Source organism: Octodon degus, unplaced genomic scaffold (assembly GCF_000260255.1).
Source record: "Octodon degus isolate 3935 unplaced genomic scaffold, OctDeg1.0 scaffold00201, whole genome shotgun sequence".
In the NCBI taxonomy this organism is placed as follows: Eukaryota; Metazoa; Chordata; class Mammalia; order Rodentia; family Octodontidae; genus Octodon; species Octodon degus.
The window spans coordinates 1,139,694-1,146,082 of record NW_004524777.1 but is presented as its reverse complement, the minus strand read 5'-3'; positions in this window follow the sequence as shown (position 1 = coordinate 1,146,082).

Below are 6,389 nucleotides of genomic sequence, written 5' to 3'. Positions count from 1 at the left end.
GGTGGGCTGAGCTGGCCTCTCTCTCTCTCTCTCTCTCTCTCTCTCTCTCTCTCTCTCTCTCTCTCTCAAATAAATAAATAAAATTTTTTTAAAAAAAAAAGGTCAACTATTTCAATTTTTTGTAGGGCTTTGATCATGAATGTGTTGGACTTTATCGAAAGCCTTTTCTGCCCATCATCATTTAAAATAATTCACCTTCATTGTTTTATATCATCTTTAAAACAATCTAGTTAGTGGATTTCATACTTCCCTTTCTCAGGTAAAGAAACTAAAGCAAGAAAAGCATATTACAGATAAGGTGTAGGAATCATACTTGGTCAGTGGGCCTCTGAATTACATACTCTCCCAGATTTACTCATGTGTTAGTTTTTAATCATAAATATAAAAACACAATGAATTATGCCATTCTTCATTTTATAAGTTGATAAACTATGGCCTAAAAGGACACCTGGGCTCAGTGTACATTAATGAATTGAGACAAATAAGTATATCTTGATGAAATTATGTGAAGCTCTCATGTTCACTATATTTATTCTGAGATCTCCAAAATCCTCTTGTGGATTTATTACACACAAATTCCCAAGTCTTTCTTACTCCCCTGAATAGTGACGTAATAGGACTGAGATCAAGGCAGGAAACTTCCACATTTAATAAGTTCTTAGGAGGGTTGAGGGGATAGCTTGCAGTCTAAGTGCCTACCTGACAAGCTCAAGTATATGATTTAGATCCCTGAAACCTCTTGCTGCTCTGGCCCTGGGCACACAATGCCAGCCACTGAACCGAAGAATAGTGGTGCACATCTGTAATCCCAGTGCTGGACAGGCTGAGACAGCAGGGTCACTAGGAGCCCAAACTGTGTAGCCAGACCCTGTACTAAATAAATAAATAAATAAATAAATAAATAAATAAATTCCTAGATATTGATAACAGTGTTGGCTTAAGGGGTTAACCACTTAATTATTACAGTTCTATGTAAAATATTGCTTTAAATAATTGGTGTATGGCATCAAGCTTTCAGGTGTCAGTCACTGTCATAAAGTAGTAAATATTCATGTTTGAGGCTCCAGGAAGTTTCTTTGAAAGTGAACTGATATTACACATCACTTTCCTCTTTTCTGTAACCTCTAGCAAAAGAAAGAGAGAAAAAAATTCAGTACATAGGCCCCGGATTCAGGCTGATAGTGGAATATGTTCTTTGCTTTTACACCTCAAAAATGTCACATGCTTTCTTAGCTTTACTTTATTCATTTTTTTAAAAAAGTAATAAGATATCATATTTATTTATTTATTTTTATATATTTAGTACAGGGCCTACAGTGTCTCACTACACAGATTGGATTTGTAGTGATCCTCTTGTTTTCAGCCTCCCAAGCACTAGGATTACAGGCACATGCCACCACACCCAATCTCAAACACCATTTTAGTATGCCTCAGGGGTGGGGACAACACAGCAGAATGGGGATTGAACACTCAGCCCCTACATCTGTTTTAGCAGGAACTTTAATCCATTGAGCAATCTGGTTGGTTCTACTTTACTCATTTATGGAAGAGAAAATTGAAAGTACTTTACAAGACTGCTGTGAAAATCATATGAGCCAGTGCATGCAAAAGCCATGTGAAGACTACATTTTAAATAGGCTGAATGATATTTTAAAAGTGTTTCAGGATTCTTCTGGATCACTGTTCTTTCTTGACACTTGAAAATCCTTCAGAGACCTAGTCTTCTGTGGGAAAAATGTGTTAAGCAGGCAGGTTTGCAAGTGGATATGGAAGTTCTGCCTGGTCTCTGAAGGCATTTATTCACCCCAGTTTACAGTAGCTGTATTTCAGTTCCCCCATGTTCTTAGCTCCAGAACTTTTTGGTTTGCTACCATCAACACTCAAGCTGTTTTTATTTCCAGAGCCTGAGAAGTGCATATGGTCTTTAAGTTCTGGGCCCTCTTCTTTTCATCTTCAGAGGATGGGATCTTTTAAGGAAATTAAAACTTCATTAGGAAGTAGGTAAGATAGTCTTTTGCCACTGCACAAAGTATTATCCATCAGAGTGTAAAGTGGAAAGACTACCATACAACCTGGGAAAGATGGATCCTAGAACGTGATCTGAAACTGACTCATTCAGTTGAATAAATCCCTTCTTTCACCACATTTCCACATTTTCATATCATCTGGTATTCAGATCAAATAGTCTTAAAATAGTAGGATTCAGAATCTGAATTGTGGAGTAATTAAGATAACAGACTTGCTTCTAGATTTCTTCTAATCTTTGAACATTAATTTTCTCATCTGCAATTATGGGAATAATTATAAGCAAGGTTCTAATTCTCTTCCAATGTTTGCATTAAAGATCAAAAATGTATTATTTAAAATGGTTATGTTTGGTAGTAAATAAATCTGTATTTTGTATTACAGTTCAATATGTGACTAAAAAAGCAAAAGACTTTAATAGACATTTCTCCAAAGAAAATAAACAAATGGCCAATAAATACATGAAAAGAACACAATACTAATCATCAGGGAAATGCATATCAAAACCAAAGTGAAATATTATATCATAATCATTAGAATAATTACTATAAAAACTGGAGTGAACAATCATTCGTAAAGAAGGAGGAGCTTTGGAGGAGTCAGGACACCTGTGCATTGCTTTTAGAATTTTAGAGTAGGGGCTAGGAATGTGTCTCAGTAGCACAAGTCCCTGCATTTGATCCCCTGCACAAAAAAATGGATTGTAGAATTATGCAAGAACCATGGGGAAGCATATGTTAGTTCCCAAAGAAATTGCATGTAATTTACCATGTGATCCAAAAATTCTACTTTTGGGTATGTACTCAAAGGAATTCAAAGCAGAGTTTGAAAAATATTTCTTTTTTCAGTTATTTTCACTAGTACATATTTGTGGTATATGATGAATATATTCATCATGGAATATAAACCCTGATGAAGTGAAAAACATTTGGACGCATGGATACTATTTGTCCTGAAGAAAATTCAGAAGATATTGAAAGGTTTTTCATAAATATATTGGCCATTTATAGTTCTTCTGAGAAATGGCTGTTGATTTCAGTTGTCTATATTTTGATTGGTTCTTTTATATTTGGGGTAAACTTGGATGTGATTTTTTATTTTGTTTTATAGTCTAGATATTAGTCTTTTGTCCAAGGCATAGCAGGAAAAAAAACATTGTTTAAGTTATCACTTCTCTCTATTGATTGCATTCTTTATGTGCAGAAAGCCACTGAAAATCTAGAATATCATGATGGGCAGAATAAAAATCTGAGAACAACTCATGAAGAAATAGCAAGATGTATGAGTCCCGAAAATTAGCATTGGTTCAAATTTTATCCAAGTTGGCTGTTGGACTAAATTTTCAGTTTATTGTATAGGGAGGAGAATTAGGTTTGAACAGTACTAATTTCTGGAGATTTTATTTGTGATTATATCTCTGCTTCCTCTCTTTTAGCTGTGGCAATATCTCAGAAATCAAAACTTGCAAGCTATGTCCTGGATCAATTATTTATGTAATGGCTTCCTGAAATTATTGTTTTACCTTTTTATGTATCTAGTACAGGGTCTCACTACACAGATGGGACTTGCAGTGATCCCTTTATTTTCAGCCTCCTAAATGCTGGGATTACAGATGTATCACCACATCCAGTCTCAATAGCCATCTCAGCACATCCCAGCAGTGGGGCCAGCAGGCACGCTAGGTATCCGACATGGTCCCTGAGTCTGACTAAGCAGGCACATTAATCTGCTGAGCTATCTGGCTAGCTTTATTGTCTTTCTATTATGTTCATGAAGTATATATTTTTCTTCTTTGCTCTTAATATGGAATAATCACATTGTATTATAATGAAATACTTTTGGAGGTTTTTTTCTGTGTAAATACTAACTCAATTTTAGATTTCCCAAAGCAGCAGACTTCATACAAGTTTGTTGAAGATAAGGAAGAACTTTACAATGATCAGAAGATGTTAAAATAAAAATTGCTTATATTATAGGAGTTGCAGTTAAGACTAAACAATTATTTGCAAAGGAATATGAGAGGAGATGCCAACATTGGCAGGTATAATGAAGGCAAAGACAACTGAGAACACAATTTAATCTAACATATGAAATTATAAGACTTTGTGCTAATAGGAGTACGAATTTTACATTTAAGTTATAAAATTGAGTGTAAATCTCTGCTTTGGCACTAATTTGCTGTATTCTATGAGGCAAAGTACTTTTACTGTGGGCTGGGACATGTCTGTGCAAGAACAATGGAGTTATCTGATTCAACAGAGACAATGGTTCCCAAATCGTTCATTTTCAATGGCAGTAAGAGCTTTATTTAGGGCTGGCCAAATAACTCATTGCATTAAACAGCCTGCAAGCAGGTTCAGGGGTTGGGAGTTCAATCCCCAGGCCTATGGTGCCGGCCCCGCCCCCGGGGCTCGCTGAGATGGCAATTGAGCCTAGGTGTAGTGCAAGTCTGTAATTCCAGCTCTTAGCTGTAAACAGGGGGATCACTAGTAGTCTGATATTGTATAGAGACTCTGAACAACCTGTAGAGCCTTCCTTAAAATACAAAAAAAAAAAACTTTATTTTTTAGTACATGCTTATAATACTTAATGATTATATTCACTGTGGGATAGTAGGTACATATACATAACATAACTTAATTCTTTTTATTTACCTCCTGTTTCTCCCCCTCCCTTTATTGCAACATTCTGATGCCCTTCCCATTTGCAAAAGTTTTATTTCTCTGTTTTTTTATCTTTTATTTTATTTTTGAAATGATTTGAATTTGTGTTCTTCACAAAAGAGAATGCCAAATGTAATGAATTTTCCCATAATATTATGGTCTCAAGGTGCATTGGTTCTCCTAAATACGGCTCAAATTGATATTTCTGTATGGCATATACATATGATTATATATATATATATATATATATATATATATATATAATTTCTTTATCTATTCTTTTGTTAAAGGCCACTTCCAAGATTTGGTTACTATGAGTTGTGCTGCTATATACATGAGTATGCATGTATCACTATAACATGATGACGTTGATGCTTTCAGGAAGATTACTAAAATTGTAATGAATAACTGAATTCATTGGAATTAGAAAATGGAATTTCTAATTTTAGTTTTTGTGGAATCTCCATATTAATTCCCATAGTGTTTATATTATTTTACAGTCTTATCCAAAAATATTACAGTGTACTTTTCCCCAAAACATTCTCTCTAGCATTTACTATTGTTTGATTTCTTGTTGTTAGCTATTTTTTTTCTTGAGTAGGAAGTAGTGTCAGTGTTGCTTTAATTTTTTATTTGTATTAAGGCCAGAGATCTTGAATATTTTTCATGTCTACATTGGCAATTTGTACTTCTCCTGAATGGCACCTATTTTTCTTAGCTGTGCTTGTTTCGATCTGGACTTTTATTTTGGGCAGTTCATTCTTTTATTTCTCCATATATGTTAGACATTAATTCTCTTTCTTAACTTTAAACCACATTCTGCAGGTTGTGACTTCCCTCTCTTATTTGTTTCATTTGCTGTACATTAGTTTTTAAATTAGACATTTAGCCCATTTGTAGAACCTTGTTTCTTGCATGAGTTGTGTTCTGTTTAGTAAGTCTTTACACGTGTCTGTGTTCAAGATTTTTACCTATTTTCTCTCCCATGAGATTGATTCTCTTTTAATATTTACAGCTTTTATCCATTTTGATTGTATTTATTACATGGTAATCTATATGGTCTATTTTCAATATTGGTATGTGCAATAGAAGCAGTTAAATATCAGCATTCACAGATGGTATGATCCTTCACATAGAAGACTCAAAAATTCTATTATAAAGTCCTGAAACTGAATTACCAAATTCACCACTATGGCTAGATACAAAATCACACAAAAATTAATAATAGTCTTGTGTTAAAACAATGCACCTACAAAGAAAGAAACTAGAAGAATAATACCGTTTGCAATAATATGAAGAAAAATTAAATATTTAGAGTTAATGTAATCAAAGAAGTCAAATACTTTTGCAAAGCAAACTAAAATATTCTGATAAAAGGAGATTGAATATCAGAAATTGAAAAGATATCCTGCATTCCTGGATAAGCAGAAACAATACTGTCAAAATGATCACACTACAAGAACTACAATATAGATTTACTGTAATTTTAATCAAAATACCAATAGAACTCCTGACAGAAGTAGGAAAGAGCAATCTTCAAATTTACATTGATCTAGCAGATACCCTAGTTAGTTTTCTCTGCAGTGCCTTGGAGCACAGGTTGCTATAAGAGAGCACCCAAGTTACAATGGCCTGGATTTTAACACAGGTGTTTGTACTACACCCACTCTCTATAATTGTCCATTAAAGTCAGATAAAGTT